At 39.5% G+C, this 20585-nt stretch overlaps 1 protein-coding gene across 5 annotated transcripts in view; it reads right to left on the bottom strand.

Annotated features, from left to right (window-relative positions):
* ZMIZ1 (zinc finger MIZ-type containing 1) overlaps positions 1-20585 on the bottom strand; it is a 285918-nt gene that overhangs the window by 89315 nt on the left and 176018 nt on the right. The window lies entirely within an intron of this gene.

Here is a 20585-nt window from a genome sequence, read left to right as displayed (position 1 = left end):
CATTCCCTGGGCACTGCCAGCTCGGGGCTGCCCATGGAAAAGTTTTAAACATGTCCAGCTGTGCCTGCCGTGGTCAGCGTTTCAACTGACAGTGCCGAAGGGAAAAAAAACAAGGCAACAAACAATCAACCCCCAGGAAGCTAATGTGACAATTCTTTGCTGCCTCTCAAAGGGAAAAGTGGCAGTTTAAGTTGTGGCCAGCCGAGCACCAGCCTTTTCCTGCCACCCTCCGCGGTGCAGAGCCACTTCCTTCCCCGCACAACCTGCACAAAGGCACCTCCACCTCTTAAAGGCGCACCCGGCCCCCCTCGCAGTGAAGCAGCCGGCAGGTTCCAGCGAGAAACAAACAAAATACAAACAATAGAAACAAGAGGACTTGAAAAAAATACTGTCACTCCAGCAAAATTCCTTTCAGTGAAAAAATGGCCCCAGCTTCCCTTGCCATGCTTACAGTCACTTAACTGTGCTTCCCAAACACCTTAGCACAGAGTTGGCAACATGACAGATCGGAGCAGCAAACTATCACAGATATCAAAGAGCAGCTCTTCTCTGAAAAATGATTCCACAAAAAAGCATTGTCAGATTTCATGTTCTTTTTTTTTTTCCCCCAGGGAATCCACTGCAAACAGCTAAGAGTAATGTGTGCTCTCACTTAACTTCCACTCCTGATGCAGGATCTCAAGGTCAGCCTGTCAGACAGGGTTATTGCTTTCTCTCCACAGCCATCAGACCAAGCAGAACTGCAAACCAAACCCTCCACGCTTTCTGCAATCAGAGCTGCTCAAGTGTGGCTGAAGAAACACTTCACAACACCACAGCTGCTACAGGTGGCGCAGGACTCAGTGCTGGGCCAGTGTCCCGAGTCTGTACAGCCTGGGCAAGCCTTCAGCTGGGTCCTCATAGATGCAGGGGGACCCACGGGGCTGCTGGAACCAACTCTTACACAAAATGTAGTTTCCACTGCAGTTGGTCAAATTTCAGATTCAGCCACATGGAAGAAAAGTACAGAACCTTATACCATTTTTTCAGTGCCTTTCAGAGTAGACAGATTGTTAAGGAAGTGTAAATTATACAGCTAGACTGGCAGAATAGGTATAGAAAGCACAAGTTTTAGGAGACTGTCGAAGAGTTCAGACATGGTGGATGTGAATGAAACTGATAATTGCTCTAAAGCTACATGAATTCTTGATCAAATGAACATTTCTGTACTTGTTTCAGGTTTTACTGCATTTACAGAGTTTTCACACAATTCCTAAGCCATGGTGTTTTGTTGTATTTTGAAAAAACACAAAGCAGCAACAAGTACGTATCAGGTGGTTGTGAGGTCCCAGATAACGAGACTGGCTCCTTCCTCATAGAAGACACGTTTAAGATAATTTCTGAGGGTGAAAAGCAATTTTATTTTTTCTGTAGAGAAAACACATTCGCCAGTATCCTACATTTTTTTCTCTACCTACCATCATAAGTAGTATCTCTCTGCAATTAAATTGCTCTTTCTAGTGCAACAGTGTAAGTTTCTCTTTTAAAGCTGCCTGTCTTTCAGAGGAAGTGGTTTAGAGTAGACAAATCACTTATCTAAAAATTATGTACTTACTTCTCCTTTGACAAATCTTTAGCAGGTTTCTAATCCCACCCTGCCACTTGAAATATCACTTTCTGTGATGACATTTGAGTCACAGTTGTCAGAAGCATCAGGCTCTGTAGTCAAATGGATTAAATCACACTTCATAGCATGCAGTATTTTGAAGGAGGAGTGGTTTATCATTTGTAGAAATTAATCATAACAGTTTTTTCTCTAGGGCAAATTCCCAATCATTTTTAAAGATTACTATGTTTAAGCCCCTCTGACAGCAGTATGTCAAATTACATCACAAGGAAGGTTATCTCAGGCAATGATAACTATTAACACAACTCACTGAAGACACATACTACTGGGAGAAGCAGGTCTGTACTGGGAAGCACCTATTTATATGCAGGAGTGGGAGAGCAGGCTCTTGGCTGTGCTTTGGCTCTGTTGAGGCCCCAGGGATCAGTGTCTGGGGGTGTGCCTGCTGCTGGCTGTTGTCCCAGCTCAGCCCCACAGGGGAGGGGAGACAGGGGTTTGAGTTCTATAGGGGAGGGAAGAGGAGACCCTTACTTGGACCACCTCTAGCTGATTAAGGGGAAGAGTTGGAAGATTTTCAGAGAAGTCCTGTTTATCTCAAAGTAGGGGGCAGCGTTTGTCTGTTCAGCATATGCTGCCAATGCACGACAATATCACCAACAAACTTCCCAAATCTCAATCCTGTCAGTCACTGTGTGGCACAGAAGCAAACCATGTTCTTATAGTACTGCTCTTTGCTCTCCATGCCAAGACACCTCTCTGAAGAGTCAGAAGCCTGTCCTTAAGTTGCAGACATGCCCATGGAACACCAATTTTTTATGGTGAACAAGGTAATGATGTGAACACATTCATATGTTCAGGTGCCTTTGATTGCTCAACACAAGCAGCATGATGCTTATCTTCAACTGCTTCAAGTGAGGTAGCCTCTGGGCGTAATTCTCACTTCTACCTTGCCTCTCTTTGGTAATATTGCAAAAACTTAATCAAATAGATCAACACCTGTAATAAAAATGCAGACCACCAACAGCAAAAGAAGGAGAGGCTGCAGAAGGGTGGTGAGAAAATCACCCATTTAGATACTTTATCAAGAAGACTACAGGAGAGACAGCATCATGTTCTACTGAACAGCTTTGTGAGAGGTATGCTGAGAAAAGAGCAGGGAAAGAAAGCATAAATGGGTAAGGAAAACCTCTTGAAGTAGCTGTAATAGCAGTTACTGCCCACTGAGTCATAATATAATCCTTTAGCAATGCAAATTTTCTATGACCAAAGATTTAAAGGTTTATCTCAGGGGCCAATCTTTATTCATCCGAGTTTTGCTGCACTGCTGAACACAGCAGGGTAGTTCCTTACAATATTTGTCTAGAGCACGTTATTTGCTCAAGAATTAGTTGCCTGGATATGTATATATTTTACTATTGATTTAAGGGATTCAAAAAACTCTTTAGAAGGCTTACAATTACATAGTTGAAATACACAGAATACATGGATCAGTGGCCTTGTCGATTTTTCCTGATGTTTCACAGTAGGTTGAATCAGCTGAAGCTGTTATAAATCTAAGGGCTGCATCCCAATAAAAAAACAACCATGTACTTGAAAAAACAAAAATTAAAATCCTTTGACTCTGCATCAAGTGTCTTTCATGCATAACCCATTTTTACATAATCAGATAAACTCCTTCCAAAAAGAGGTGTGGAAGGAAAACCCAGTATTTAAAAGCACAGTAAAAAAAAGACCCTTTCACATGATTGAGTCCTATCTTGTTTAAATAAGAGATTACTACACTGCAAAGAATTCTGTAAGGTACATACCCTTTGGCCACCTTCTGCACTAGGGTTTATAAAACAAATGTAGGGAAGTTACAAAAGGTAGTAACACAGCATCTGGTTTTTTCCCTGCTGCCCATGACCACTGTTTGCCTGTAGCCCTTGGGAACGAAATGTTTTACGTAACATTTAGTTAACTCTGGTCTGAACCTGGAAACACCAAATGCTGTTTTGGATGCACACAGCAATTGGACCAAAACACTCAAAATCTTCTGAAAGCCCTTATGCCCTATTAACTTTCAAGACCCTGGACATGCTCATGTTCTTGTTACCCATTACAAAACAATACTCCTTCAAGCCTCTGCAAAGACTCAGGATAGACTTTTAGGCACTCCAATGAACACCTCTGTCAATTGCCAAAATATTTGGAAAGGGAGATCTGCCTTAAGTCCATCTAATAATGTTGCAATTTTCTAATCTCTATTTCCTTCATTCTTTTCATGTCTTTGCCATGTGCAGGAAACAAGATGATCTATAAAATTACAGTGCAAAAAACCCCTCAGAAATACACAGAGAAGCATTCATCATGTCTGTACCTTTGGTTATCTTCACAGCTATACTTCTATGGAAAACTGCAAAGCAAAAGTAACCAAAGCATGCAGAAATCAAGAGCAAAGCACATGAAGGAAAAAATCACATCTGTATTGCAGTGTGGCAGTCAGAAGAGAGGCTTTACAGACCTAAGGTGTCACTGTAGTGATGGCATCAGCTCAGAGTTGTCCCCAGCTCTATTACACACACAGCAGAGCCACTGCAGCTGCCCCCTCACAGCCCAACTTGTTCATCAGGTGATTTTAAAGACAGATGCAACATAGCTCACCTGTTATGCTCTGCCCTTATTTTAATGTGTCTATTTTGCTACAAATGTTAATGTATGTTTTAAAATCTGCTTTTCATGACGTGTGGGCTTCATTTTTTTTTCTAACTTTTGGATGTTTCTAGTGGAATTCCTTGGTAAACTGGAGCATGGCATAAATGCCTTGCAGTGCCTCTTGATACCTGGGCTGGAGCTCATGACATCTCTAGCAAATCAGAAGGAAATCAAAATTAACTGAAGCCCTTTCCATTCAACATCCATTTTTTCAGCATGATCAAGTGGATTTCTAAAACATCCTGATTTTTCACTAAGTTTTGATAAAATATTTCTATACCACATCTTGCAAACTGCTTGATTGCCCTCATGTAGTTTAGATATTTTTAGCCTTCTGCCACTTTGGGGGAGTATCTGATGAACCATTCTTTAGATTTCAAACAAACCTTTCAGCATTCATATGTTCTGCAAAGTACTAAAAACTTTGTTATAATAAGCCAAGACTTTCAAATGTAATGAGGACTACTACCTCTCTAAGAAAGTTTTAGTATGCACTTCAGTAAGACATTTTTTCTGCTGCTTTTCAAGATGGTTAAGAATATATTCTCCCTAAAAATATGTGGTTTTACTGAGCATGTAGCAGAAGCTCCACCTCTGGCAAGCTGTGGGTTAATTAGAGCTAAGCTTTCTCTCTCCCTGATTAACTGTTCAGAGGAATAAGAAGGCAGCTCTGAAGACAGCAATTTAATCAGGTCTCCCTGAAAGAAGACAGAAAACTATTAGAACAGCAGCTTGTGAGGCAATGCAGAAGTAATGGGACGCAAAAGAGTAAATGAAACTGAAGCTTGGGAAGTGGAAGCCCTGCTAGGGCACCTGAACACTTCTTGGCATTGGAAATCCAGACTGAACTGTCTTGACTCTTCACAATTATTTTCCAGGAATATAAATTGTACAAATATTCCTCATTAAGGTTTCAAAAGAACAAGCCCTCCATGAAGTCAATCCCAGTGACGTTTTTCTTTTATTTTCTCCTTCTAAGCCTTCATATCCCATTGACACTTCATACCCCAGCCCCATCACAGCAGTGTGAGGAGCTGCTGCTCTGCTTTTCTGCTCCTTGGAGCTGCCTTCCCCTCCACATGGGGACTCCTCTTGGTCCCATTTCACCCAGCTGCCTCTACTCCAGAAATGAGTTTGAGAGGAAATCTAGGCTATTTGCTTATGTCCTTTTTATTATTACTTTTTAAAACCAATCCACTAATATATGGAAGGTATCAGTTGTGAGAAGGAATGTGATACAAACATCCTGAGTGGGACATAAAAGCTGTAAGAAAAGATGTAAAGAGAAGATATGTCCTTCATTCCCCTTACAATTTACATTCTGTACACAGGAAAGTTCATGACAGAACTTTTTCTCTGTGCTATGAGTGAACTGTGAGAGCATTAAAATGAGAAAGTTGAGATGCAGTGGTTTTTTATTTTTATTTATTTTTAAAAACTCTATGAAAACAACACCAAATGTCACTTTCTTCAATTGTGGAGTGTAGAAAACCACTGAAAGTGCATTCAGATATTTCATGCTGCCATATCAAACATATGAGGGGTTATATAATAATCAAATAGATAAAAGTCCAAAGTTACAAATTAAAAGAAAAGTTACAAATTGGTGGCTATGCATCACTGTCTTGGAAAGCTTCCATTCTGGAATACAAAGACATTCATCATTTGGAGGCCAGCTCATGCTTCTAGCTTTGTATTTAAACAACCCCATGTACCATCATCATACACTTTTTATATCAATGTGCCAGAAAGCCATACAGAGCTATTTTTAGAGGACTCTGAGATGAAGTACAGTTTAGCTTGCTAAGTAGCCTAATAAGGCAAAATGCTCTTGGTGAAGACCAAATGCAGTCACTGTCACTCTTCCCTCATACTCTAATCAATTTCTAAGAGCATCCCTTAATTTTTCCCACTTACTGTATTAGCAGCAGGATAGAACTAGAGGGGGAGAGGCATTCTTTATAGTTTTCTCCATTTTGATAATCAAACAGAGTGATTGAAGAAAAAATGGAATGGTCTGAAAAGAAAGTGGCTTTGCTCAGAGTTAAAGAAACCTCTTAATAGACAATCATTTTAAGACAAACAACAGCTTAACATCAGCTTTGCTTTCAGAAACTGGCAAACTCAGCTCACCGTCAACTCCAAATACTTCAAGGCCTCAAAACTTCCAAATTGATAGAAAGGGCTGTCACAGAGTATTGGTATGCTTAAAAGCTAGCAAGAATCTTAAAACTAAAAAAGTTCCCAAAGTTTCTTACAGTCTGAGAAAAATACTCATTTTGTCATGTTAATGCTAGGAGGAGGGTGATGGTTAATGCTAGAGGGGGTGATTCTGTAACAATTTATGAGAAGAGGATTAAACCCAGCAATTAACAGGGTTTCTATCTTTAGTAATTATTCATATACCTGTTCATAGCTCCAGGCTGTCTGCCTGCTCTGCTAGGACACAGACAGCAACCTTTGCTAAATTGACTCCACTGGCTACGCTCATGCTGCAGGAGCTGTTTTCAAGGACAGATGTACAATGTTATATGGGCAAAGAGAGGAGCAAATTAAAGATGGGTGTTCTGTCAGGAAAAGGACTGAAGAACTTGTGTCAGCATTTCTCTACATTATTAGGACCATAGATTTTTAACCCTTCACTGCCTCAGATTTAACAAGAACTTTCCTTATAATAAAGATAGCATAATTGCATCTTCTCAAATAAAATACTGAAAATATAATAGTTAGGAACAAAATACAAGAGCCCTCAAGATAAATAACCATATACCTACATATAGATATAGAGGGATTCCAGTAAGAGCATTCAATCCTTCTTAAACTGTGCTTCATTTTAAAGTATTATAGCTTGTGAGTTAAATAAGCTGAGTACAGTAGAACATGAAGTTACCAAAACAAAATATTACTACACAAAAGTATCACTCACTTTGAGATCACCAATATATACCTAGCACATTGCTACCAAATAGTTACACTCATGTTTTTGTTTTTCTATTTACCATCTTCTGTATATTTCACTTTAAAGCAGTCTATGTATTCTTTAAAGGATGCTGAAAGACTTCTAGGCCTGAGAAATCTTTAGCAGTACAACCACAGAAGACAGCCCTGCTGCCAGCTCCTACCAAGCACAGACACAGTTCATACTGGCAAGAGGCTGTGCCTTATACTGCCCTTACTGGACTCTCACTGAAATTAAATTTTCAATTGAGGGTTTCTGTGATACCACTGAAAGAGGACTTCTGGCATGCATATAAACCCATCCTACTTTACTAGAGGATTTCTAGCACAAATCTAGCCTACCTTGAGTCTAAGAGCAACTCTACACCTTGGAACATTCACACTTCAAGATCTTCTAATAACTACATCCATCTGTTAAATAATGTACATTCTGATAGAATATAAAGCAATATTATAGCAACAAAAATATACATAATCCGGAAAATATCCAACAATATTTAACACTGTTTCTTACTTCTCTCCTGCAACATCACATGGAGATTTTAACAGAAGTTGTGCTTTTATGATTTACCAGAACAAAATCTTGTCCCAAGAGATGCTTTGATCAAGTCTAGAATCCTTCCCCTGTGAATGACAGGAACTATCCTCTTTTTAATCAATATGCATCAATTGAGTCCCTCTGTCCACTGTCACCTTGGTGGGCTGACTGTCCACAGTCAAAAGACTGAGTGTTAAGGATTAAATATTTCACAGCAGAAGCTTTAAAATGGGAAGCTTGACAGCAACCTATTTTTAATGAAGCCTTCAAAGTAAAATCAGGAAAATTTTGCATGTTTCCTTAGGCCATAAATGTGGTTTTACTTTTTGTTTCATATTTAAATCCTCTGTTAAGTAAACATTACAGTTGAACATATCCTTTGAAAGCTTAACCAGACAACTGTATTTTAATCACTTAATTTCTTTTAATTACTTAAAGTACTTCAAGAACACACACTCAAGTATCTCCTCTAACTTCAAAACCTGAAGTGAAAGTTCAGGTGCAGTGAGACCAGCTTAAATGAGAGAGTACAATCTGGAGAAGATGAGAAAATGAAATTTTGGGTACTTCAACTTCAGAAAGCATAATTGGGTCTGATTTTCTAAAAGTGCTACATCTCCTGCTGCTACAAGCATCTTAACAGATTTTCAGTACAGCACATCCATGAACTGAGAAACCACAGGTCATTACCCCAGCTTTTAACTTTAGGCCAAACAGTCAATGTCAACTCTTCAAAGTATTTACTGACTAGTGTGCCTTTATAATCAACATTTTCAATTGAAAAGTGCTGGCAGGTTAAGCGAGGTTTAACACACTTTGGTGTAACTCTGTAGACCACTTATCTGGGCCTGGAGGACTTGCTGATGGAAAAATGCTGTATGGGTTTTAGAATTTACACTCATGTTAAATTTTTTTCTCAAAGGAGATGTAATATACTTTCATACCTACAAAGAAAAGCTAGTAGAGTTAAAGCAAACTGTTTTTACCAAAGTTAAGAGAAATAAAGTCACAAAAGTTACATTTCTTTTTGCTTTAGGCAAGGCATTATTAGACATATTTACAGAAATGAACATTAAAAGAAAAAATGATTCTGCTTTTGCTTAAAGATGATTTCTGTGATGAGGTATTAGAAATGACAAACCTTTATGAGGCAGGGACTTTCCAGAAGGAAAGATGAAACTTCTACAATGCCTCAGATCTCATCAAAACCATTTCTATTTTCTCACATATAGGATATCCTCTCCAAATTGCCTTTCTCTTGCTTTGAATCACCTTTACCTCTCTGAAGACATTCTTCTGGGTGAAGGCCTATGATTTTAATATTTATAGCCCTGACAAAATTAGAGTTTATATTCTAGTACTATCTGCACTCTCATCTGCTGTTTCTTTCTGGGATTTAATGGTAGCTCTTATCTCTACTGAAGGAGCCAAGTTTAGTGACCTGAGTCTCCTCACTTCAATCAGAATCACGGAGGTCTGCCATAAACTCCTGTATCAAAGTCACAGAGGGGGAAATGGAAATCAGATTTACAAAGCCAGAGCAAAGAAGTTAATGAGTAACTTTCAATACCACTCCTCAACAGCTTCCTCATTTAGTAGAGGGAAATTACTATTTCAGCAAGCTGAGAAGACTTATATGTCTTCTAACTCTCTTAGAAATTTTATCATGCTCCTGGAACTAAGGGGGAGAAAGAGGCAAAGATAAAATCAGTTTGTCACTTTTTCTACACTGGTGCAAACGGGCAGATGGGAGAGAGATAACCCTGGTTTCTCAATAACCCTCAATATGTCACTTCTGTGCTCCTACTCCCATTCCAGATACATCCCACTGACTGCAAACCCTGCCACACTAGAAGCAAACTATTTCAAGTCTACAGCACAAATTTATTTTTCCACACAAGGGAAACAATTTTGCTTGGGTTCTCTATGAAAACAAAGAGGTTTCACTTAATTTTTGTTAGCAATATCTCTACAGAAAAGACTTTAGGAAGTAGTGTAGATGGGTATAGATGGTTACTCTTGCTTCAGTTTTTTTACTGGCTTCCAGGGAATGTCATATATGGTAACACTTCTCACCCAGTGCATGCCTATTCACCTGTACTCCCTCCATTGGCCTCCAGATTTAAAAAAAATATACACACATACACACACATTCTTGGTTTGGTTTTTTTCTGTTGCAGCTTAAGTTACATTACTGAGTACTTTTTCCAAAATAAAGCAATAGAGCAATCAGGAAAAAACCCCATGTATCTTTAAATTTCAAGTCATGTAAAAGCAAAAGCAGAAGACCCATGCAAGCAGTTTCTGTACTCTGGGAATAAACATGCAAATTTTGTCAATTTGTGATGAGAAATGAAGAAAACCAAACCACTGATCAAATCAATGTTTTGTTTTAAGTATCACCAGTGCTGCAGGGAGAGATGAACTAAACTGAACATGTATGGGTCCTATGTAAGTCATTTTCTTATGACTAATCACTGGAATTACACTACTGCCCAGAGACACAAGGAGGATTAGAACACCCTCATAACAGAAATGATCAGTATTTTTAATTAACTTTTAGCTTTAAAAGTGCACTGAATTCTTAAGACTTTGACACTGCCTTGTACAACAGTAAGAATAATTCATGGGCATAAAAAAACGGGTCCAAACCCCTACAGAATGCCACAGGAAGGCAAGTAACAACCTTAAACCTACGAAAATGTGTAACACAATTTACATGATTCTGATAAAATATTTATATTGCTTTCAGACAAAGTATTGACTGAGAGATCTTATTTCATCAAAAACATGAAAACATTCTCTAAATAATTACATCAGATTAAAGAGCTGATATTTAAGCAACAATGCTCTTGCAGGGTACTCATCGAGCAGACAGAGGAATGCAAAAGTAAGGAAAAAAATCTGTGGGAAAACAACAGTTCTGTAGTGTGCAGAACACTACTGAAAATAACTGTGTCAATCAGCTGCAATGCAAGCTAGCAAGTAAGCTCAATCATGGACTGTAAATCTGAAGGAAAATCCATACATTCTTTTAACTACCAGAGCAATAAGTGGTGCTCTTGGGAGGAGCTGAGGTGTGCTTTGGGGAGGCAGCCACACTGGGGCTTCCTCCAAACTAGACCAAATTCTGCCAAGCAACCTGGCACACTTTGCTTTCTGCATTTGTAAATGAAAGACAGACAGAGACATAGAAAAGAAGGCATTCTTGCCCAGCATCTTATGAAATAAAAGCAGTACCCAACCCCAAGTACAATTGGTTTTATTTGAAGACAGTAAACAGAGAGATGAAAAAGGGAAGAAGTCACTGTGTCGCCACTTGAGCCCTGCTGGGAGGAATTCAGCACATTAATGTAATCGATTACAGCAGTGCTTAACAGCAAATCCACTGCTCACCTGTATCCTCACTTCAGGGAGCAGACACTGACTGTGGGCATATCCCATAGGCAGAGGGTGAGGAGGTCACTGCTCTGGGGGCACTGAGCCAGTACTGACACAGAGCACTCAGCCCCTGTGGCAAGGCTGGCTCCCTTCTGTCACTGAGTGCACTGCCCTGAACATCCTCACAGAAACATCATCCTTAAACTGAGATCCTCAGTTCAACTGGGTTTCTGACTGCTCTCAGACGAGACCTCACGGTGGCAGATTGTAATTAGTCCAAAAGCTCATGTAACTGAGTTAACACTGTCCTTTTCCACAGGAGGTTCTTCACTTTTTAAGACCACAATCTCAAACCCAGGAGGAAGTGTCATGACCATAAACTCTGTAAATTCTTTATATTCTCTCTCAAAAAAGGCGCCAGCAGAAAAACAGTGGTGGGACAAAGGCAGTGGGGAGACTGAAGACAGCAGTTCCCAGTTCTCTGACAGGGTTAAATCAGTTCCCATCTCTTCTGTTCCAACCCTTGCCTTCCTCTACTCTCTTTCCTGTCTATCTCAGTAAAAGTTATTCATAGCAAGGACCTTCAAAATGTGTGCAGAGTTTCTTAGCACAAGTGGCAGTGACCTCATATGGGACCTATGAGAGTACCAGTCAGTAACACGTACACTAGAACTACACTACAACCAGTGCTGCACCAAGGCACCAGAAAAACCACAGATGACACCCTTTGAAAATTCTGCACTTCCTACTTTGGTGACTGCAGCAGATGATGTCACCTCCTCAGGACAGAGAATACATTGACTACAGCTGGTAGTTGGTGTAACAAATATTTAGCTCACTAATAAACAGAGTAAGGCAAGAACTAAGTTTTTCAATAACTTGCTTAAGAAGCTAACATTAAATATTTAAGAAGGCTTCGAGTGATATACTTCTTTCTTTTAAAAGGACATATCATTACAGTCAAGAATGTGACTTCAACGATTGAGTTTCAAACTCTGTTCACTTGGCTAAGTGGCCTTTTGCTATAGTTTGGGTTGTGATAAGGCCTGGGTTATCTCGTTACCATCAGGAGCTGTTCAGCAGCCCAATACAATGAGCACACTGGTCACAGCTCAGCTCTTGTGCCTACAATTTGGCATCTTGAACTCAGAGATTCATGCTTAGGGATTCTGCTTTCACAAATGTTACATTTATTATTTCACTTTACATTTATCATTTAATGCTTAGCCAGGAGGCTGCATCCCTGAAACATTATCCCATACGTGGAATTGTTTGTCACTGCCTTCCCGCACTGCCCCCCTCCAAAAAAATTCCTTAAAAACATCTACTTCACAGCACTGACACAGCAAAGCATATCATGCTTTCATCACCTGCTTGCGGACTAAGATGTAACAAAAGGAGTAACAACCCATAGAATGATATCATCTAACAGCACAGCACCTTAAAAACATGCACACACAAACTCTTGTATGTATTTTAAGTTCATTTTCCATATGAGTGTTAAGTTAGCCATAAATTGACGAATTTCTATCAGCCAAGGGTTTTTTTTTGCCACTGCTTCCTTTTTATTGGTTTCTTCCCCATGACACAAACCCATTATTTTTCTCTGACATCTTCAGAAATTAATCTCCTTTAATCTTTTGTTACCTTTACATAATGTCATCAATATTCAATATTCTACCTCTGAAAACCCAATTTAAAAAAATCTATTATTTTCTCCATTCCTCACCCAGTTACAGTACTGTTATTTCCAATTATTCAGCCTCTTTTCTCTTGCATACTTCTATCCTGCCACCAGGCCAGGAAAATACTACTAGGCATTGATCAAAGAATGACACTGGCTACATTAATCCTCATTTGGTACAACAGACATACTGCACCAAGTTTTAAAAATAACAGAAAAGTAAAATATAAATAAAATAAAATAGAAGTTTTTATAATATGAAAATAGAGGGGTTTTTAAATATTCCCCCTAATTAAATAGTGAAGTCACCGCATCAGCTCACATCACTGCTTTTGATCTAAAAAGACTTTAAGTGGACAGCAAATAACCCTTAGATGGTAGAGCAAGTGACAACCTTGAACAAGAGACATCCAAAACACTTACAGAGAAGATGCAGGGCATTTTAAAATGTGTACTTAAAACCAGCACCCAGTCTCCCCCATGGAGGTCAATAAGCAGAGCAATTTCTCACTGTCTGTGTATTAAAAGCTCAGGCAAGGGAAAATGTTTTCATCATACCTACTAACAAAAACTGTTGCTGTATACATTGGCCTTTCATATGTGGTCTTACACTTTGTCACTTTGGAGCAGATATTTAATTGGGAGGAAGTGATTTTAAACATCTGGAGACAACATCTGAGAAGGTGGATGAAGACCACACAGAGCCTTGAGGAAATGAAAAGTCTATGCAATTATGTCACTTCCTAGTATGAGTATTTAGGAGAATTTAAAAAATAAACAACACCAGAAGTTTCAATAGAGAACTTTCAAAATCCTTCCTCTCCTCTCACTTGCCTTCCTGTGCCTTAGAAAATAATTGGTAACTGAGGAGATATAAAGTCCATTAAGCAAGGTTTGACCAATAAGAGATACTGCATTCCTTAAAGGAAAAAAAAAAAACAGGGAAAACCCCACCGATTTAGTACCAAGCCTTTAAACTCTTAGGGAAACTAAGCAAAACAGAGTAAATATTTAAAATGTAAAGCATTACTCAGTTGTAGTGGGTCTCAGGTGTACTGCAACAGCCCAGGTTTAGCAACTACACCTGCAGCATAGAGAACAGCAGAAGCCTTCCACTGAGCAGAGCCAGGGGACACTCCCCAGAACCCAAGTGTCCAACCTGCAGTGGCATTGCTGGTGGTGGCCCCAGACCTGAGCAACTGGCTGCCTCCTGATTTCTAGTTACATCTTCCAGAAGCCAGGTTAGGTTCTTTACTTCACAGAAGAGCCCAGATAGAAAAGAACACCCAGCTAAGGTTTTTCTGCTTGGGGAGATAATACACTGGGAAAAAACGAGGGGGACCAACAGATCAGTTCCCATCACTGTGAGTGGAGGTGGCCGAGAAATTCAGTTTCAGCAAACATTCAGCAAGACTTCCATTTTTCAAAACTGCTTTGCTTAAACATAACATCATCTACAGAAATCAGACAGTTACTACATCTCTGAAATTCCAATTTGCAACTGCAAACCTTAACAAAATTAAAACCATGTTTAAATAAAAACACAAATTTCACCTGGTTTTCCTACCCCTCCTTTCTATAAGTCACTTACTGTTGTATTGTACACAGGTTGGGATTTTGTACTATCAAATATGTAAAAAAAAGTTACTTTGCTAGGAAGATTACTGATTGAAAACCTTTAAATTTATTAGGATCAAGACAACAAAATCGTAATGGTTCAGCTCCTGCAGAGTTCATAAAACAAGAGGAAAATCACAAGGTTTCACAAAACTTATATGACTAGTAGGTATTTCTCTAAATTGACAAAAATCAGTCTCTAAAAATCTTCCTCAAGCAGATGCCGGACCTGAGAGCACAGAACTGCTACATAAGAATCACTCTAAGTAGCATTAGTAAACCAATGGTGTCTAGGAACATCAAAAGACCTTGTCATAATTTACAGCCCATAAAACTGCTGGAGTAGCTCCCTGGCAGAAGTGAAAGACTTGGAAGAGGCCAGTATGGTGTGTTGCGCCATCACACATTCACTCATAGCTGACATGCTTTGGCTTGACAGTAAAAAAGTCTTTCTTAGAATTAAGCTACAGACTATGGCTTTATGAAAACAAAAAGGCAGCTCCAAAGAGTAAGATGCTGTTTCGCAACATGCATTGGGGAGGATACAACTCTGCTGGTTTGCAAGTCCCCTGGTCTTAAGCCTTCAGTGGAAGGCATCTGTTCACCTGGAATGCACACCTGACACTGACAGCTTTATCAGGGGTTTCTGGATCACAAGATTGTCTGGAAATTTCTGTGTACAAATCAATGTATTCAAATCACCAAACTGACATGCCCTGAGTACAAAACCAAATACCATTTCAAAGTACTGCAGTGTCTTCATTCCAGTAGAACTGGAACACAGAATGAACCCTAAGACAAGTAGCAAAATTTCCAAGAAAAAAGGTATTGTTAAAAGCTCCATGAAAAACTCCCATTCCCATCCTGCATGAAAATATGTTACGTCAGCTTTTAGTATGTATTTTTTTATTAAAAAAAATTAATTTGTAGCTATTAATTAGCAAAGACAGAGAAACAAGCATGCTCTCTCATCTCAGAGGAGTTATGATGGTACCCCTCAAAGCTGACTCAGGAATTAATGTAGTCGTTTCAAGAAACAAAATAGCAAAAGACTCAGTCTTTGGCAGCTTTTAAACCATCTGTTCCACACTATTTTAATCACTTCTGCTCAGTACAGAGATTTCAAGTTTCAGTTCATTTGTGATGGAAAAACAAAGAATGCTACATTCTTTCAGCATGTGGGGGGAAATCCAGAATCCTTCCAGCTACCCTGAAACTGGGGTATATGAAGAAAGTGAAAGGTTTACTGGGTTGCATGCTCAAGCATGATAAAACCACCATCCCCCTCCATGTGGGATTCCTCCCGTGCTTCCAAGCAAACACAAATTGGAATGTGCCACACTGACCTGAAAAAAGGGGGATGTGGGCAAGGAGCTCTTATTAGCCACTTTATTTTGGCAAAACAATTAGTATCATTCTTTCCAATGATGAACCCAAAAGTTCCCATTGCTATTTGTTGTGGGAAACTGCTTATTAATGTGAAGAATGTGTTTCCTCTTCTCAGAAGTTACAGACTTACAACGACCTCCTTGTAACACTAGAAGTTCAGCAGGGTAGAAGCAGTAGGTGGGTTGGAAGGGATGAGCCTGTCTTCTCTGTAGCACAGTGATTTCTTGTCCCCTCTCCCCATCCCTGAAAGAAGAGCAAACAGTTCCCCAAGATGATGAGCAAGCACAGAGGTCTGGTCCCACAGTTCACTTGAAGGATCTTCAGCTAAAAGTCTGCTCTGTGCAGGTGACTGGATGAACAGAGAACTTGTGTTTACCTGCCCAAACTATAGAAATTACTATTCCCCTACACCATTTGCATCTCCCCCAAGGAACTGTAAAGTGCAATGCTTCCACTGTGTTGTCTTAGCAGTTTGCAGGGGATCTGACACAGCTCTTCGTGCTGCAGTTGAAATGATGTGTCAGTTCCTTCTCAGGGCACTGAAGGGGTCCTCCCCAACACCCACAGCCAATGTGGTCCTCTTGAAAACATCAAAAAGACTTCTCCAGACCTAAAATGATTTAGTCTGTGATTTGATTAAGATGTAGGTAGCTGAAGAGATTTAGTAAGAGGGAACTTGAACTCCACCTAAACATGTCAGCTTGCCCAAGCTCAATGGCCCACTGAAAAGGTTTCTTCTATTGTAAAAATTAATTCTAAGCATTCTCATGATCAGTAACTCCCATATGTTACCATTTTATACTGATATTAAATGAGAAAGTCAACTACATGAAGGCCAGCATGAATTCAGCTAAACAGGATTGGTGCATTTATTCTGCATGGCCTTGGATGACTGACAGTGTTGGCTGGAGAATAAATAAATGCATTATGCAATATTTTGTTTTCCTTACCAGTTTTCAACCAGTGCAGTGTAAATTCCATTTACTGCCTTTTATAGTCATCAAAACTAGCAAGAAACTGAATACATTCATAAAATGCTTGATTTCTGCATATAGACCAAACATGCTCAAAAATAAAAATAGAATCAACAATTTACCTTAAGTATAAAAGAGAAAGCATTTATTATGGTGCAGAATACACCCCTATGCTTGTAGTTAAGACTAAAATAACTCTTAACTATGTAAATCAGGGACATAGAAAAGATCCCCTAGTTTACACAGATTTGTGCAGCCACTTCCCATTGCTGAAGGATCCTCTAGGTGGATTAGTCATCTCTGATCTCAGCAGACTCAGATTAAGCTGTAGGTTTCCACAGGAATTATGTTCTATTCTGCAGTAAACAAAAACACAGTGAGGTACTTTGCTTCCTCTTTTTCAACCTTGTTTTCCCAATTTGAGGCCTTTAGCATTTATTCCATCTGGATATCCAGCTACCAAAACCCTGTAAAAATCAAGACCTGTGTGAATATCATATATCCACAGAGGGTGCTGGTCTGAACCAGAAAGGGATTGTAGTGTTCTATTTTTAGGACAGAAATGTCACAGTCAATAGTGAGGCACATATCCTGCTTCACTCTGCCCTGGAGGTAACAGCTTTAAAGGTCAGACAGCAATGCTTTCTCGAGATACCCCACTCCAGCTTCTGCAATAAGAATGTGTGATTTCCCTTTTGAATCTGTTACCCATCGTGGTAAGACTTCAAACTGCTCACATCCTGCACACATGTGCACTTTGCACAGTTGTTTCCCCTTATGACAGGAGTCTTTCTTAGAGCCCATAGGATGCTTCCTGCTCTCTGCAATGCAAGTATGAGAGACAAGATTGACCTGTCCCCTAATTGCCACCCAGAAACAGAAAGACAGAAGGAAAAGAATGAAGCATGGCAAATGCTCCTGAAAGAACTCTTCCCTGTGGCTGGCAAATGAGTGCCTTCTCTCTTCAGCTGATTGTTTAAAAACAATCTCAAATACTGATATTTGAGACACTTGTAAACAAAGATTTCAAAGCCCTCATGTTTCAAGAGACTGCAGGGTCGGCTGTAACAGCCTCCTGCTACCACCCTCTGAAGCACCTAGGGAAACTGAGAATGGAAATCCAGATAGAAGGCTGTGAGGAAGAGAGAAAACAAGTCTTTATTGAAGCCCCAGCTGTGACTCAAGGCCTTCAGTAACATGATCCAATCACAATTCAATCTGTCCACTTAGGTGATTTTATTACACGTTCTACTGTAACCTGTTATGCATTTAGACAACTTCTATGTACAAAATGACTGTGTCCCCACTTGGATCCTTGTTAGCATGATGAATAGACACAGTTTGACACTTACATCATGCTTGTATGCAAAATATGGAGATATGGAGAAATAAACCTAAGAAAATCAGTGAAGAAATATACTGGTTTAAATTAATTAATTCATCATCTTCGAGAGACACACTGAATGCAATCACAGAATAATGTACATAAAAAGATTGTCCACATTCAGGCTTGATCTTTCCCTCTCCTTTGCTGGCAGAGATGATGTCCAGCAAGAAAGACAATTTATACTACATTAGCGAGAAAGCTGCTTGCCTGATGGGCTGCTCCCCTCCTCTAACTCCACTGACACATTATCAGCAGCTGCTTCAGCTCTTTTGAGTCGATACTCTTGGCCTGTGGCAGGATGATGAGCTGCTCGCCCAGAGAAAAGGATCATGTGGGAGACCCAACAGAGGAAAGCTGATGCTTTGTCACTGACAATAGCCCAGTTCTCTCATCCACAGCTGCTCCCTCTCTCCTGACTTTAGCTCACCTAGCAAGGGGAACCAAGTCAAACTGAAGCTCTGACTTGACTCGAGACACCTGTGGGCCCACTGCTCCAGACTGTGAACGCAGCTGCCAACTGGCATGGAGTGAACTGCACCACACAGACAAATATTGACTGCAAAGTCACCCATTCTCCATCAGAGCTGCCTGCACAGTTAATGGAACACTTTTCCAAACGCTATAGCTTTCAGTCACTACTGGAAAAATTGATGCAGGTGTCACAGGGAAGGAAAGTGTTTTTAATTATTCTTTTTAAACCACAAAGATATGAATACATAAATCATTACATGTCATTTTCTGGTATCTAAATGAAGATCAAATTTAAGCTTTAGACTCATGCACCAGGTAAAAGGATTAGTAGGCAATGTACACATTAACAAAATGTTGAATACCTTTTAAAACACAACTCTAGATTTATTTGGCTCTCTTACCTGCTTTTCTCTTTTGAACTTATTCCTGTTGATGACTCAATTAGCTTCTCTTGCAGATCCTAAGTCCCCATGGTGTGAGTTCTACCAAGTAGAAGAAATCTGATCTTTTGCAGTGCACTTCCTTGATTAATCCCCTGCTACTACATCAGGGCAACTCTACTGTGTTACTTAGGCAGGGACTATAGTTAAAAGCTCACAACCAGCCCCCAGCTCTTAGACACAAGGTGGCTGAAATTCCCATGTGTGCTTCTGTGCAAGAAGTATCATGTTGTCCTTCATATTCCTACTGGAGAAATTCTTATTAGGCCCTTAATGATCGAAGAACAACAAATAATAGCTTATTTATTTATGACATCATAAACTAAAATAATCTGTGAAATCAATGGAATTGAAACTGCTCCTGTATATCAGACACTCTTCATTTAACACTTGTGTCCACACCTTTTCTTCATTTTTTTGTTATGAAAATGACTTAGTAATTTGCCTTTCAGACACTGGACAAAGGGATTAATGTCATAGAAGTGGCATCACACAAAGAAAAACACAAAACTGGAAAGAAGACTGTGTTGGGCATAGTCCTGCCATACTGCAGAACACACCACATGGAGCAAAGATGCCTTAAAAGTACTAGAGATCCAACTGTTGGGTTTGGGTACTGTTAGCAAACACTCTAAGAAACTTGAGCATGTTGACACATTCCTTCACTACTGGGACTCAAATAAAATGCCAGCAGGTAGACCTCAGAAGAACTGATGGAAGAAAGGGGGAGTTTAAACTCCTTCCCACCCACAAAAATCATGCTTTGGACCAGCAACACTGTCCTATTATTCATTGCCTCAAAAATACTGATTCAGCAAAGAATTTAAGCATGTGCCTAAATTTAAGCAGTTTAATTAACTCTGACGTCAGTGAGCCTACTTCTGTGCTTATAATTAGATATGTGCTTGCTGAAGCAGAGCCCATCTGAATAGAATCTCGTTGATTTTAATTTGGCCCTTTGTCTTTGCCCCTCATTTATTCTTTGCAGTGACTGAAGGATTAGTGCTAAGGTTCTGGTTCAGGAATGCACTTGAACAACTCATCTTCACTCATGACATGCAAAAAGAAGCTAAGCATGTCTCAAAAAATAAGCACAGACTTAAGTGCTTTCCAGAATAATGATAGTTTCATGGCTGAAGAACATGTGGTGGGCCAGTCCTTCTTTTTGTTAGTCATATTTTTTTTTACAAGGTAGAATTTTTTTCCATTTCCATAAAGAGTTAAAAGCAGCGTTCCACACACTACAAATGAAAATTGACAAGTAAGCAGCTATTTCACAGAGAAATTAAACTTATATAGGAATCCTTTTGCAATCTTGTTATTTCTTGCAATGTGTAAGAGCTTGCTGTAAATGTCTTATTTGTTCATTTGAATGATGGCCTTTAGGTCCCAAAATCTGGCATCTTTTTAAGGTCATGTAAAAACAGACACAAAATAGTAAAGAAT

This window comes from Geospiza fortis, unplaced genomic scaffold (genome assembly GCF_000277835.1).
Source record: "Geospiza fortis unplaced genomic scaffold, GeoFor_1.0 scaffold130, whole genome shotgun sequence".
Taxonomy (NCBI): Eukaryota; Metazoa; Chordata; class Aves; order Passeriformes; family Thraupidae; genus Geospiza; species Geospiza fortis.
This window is presented reverse-complemented; position numbering and strand designations above follow the sequence as displayed.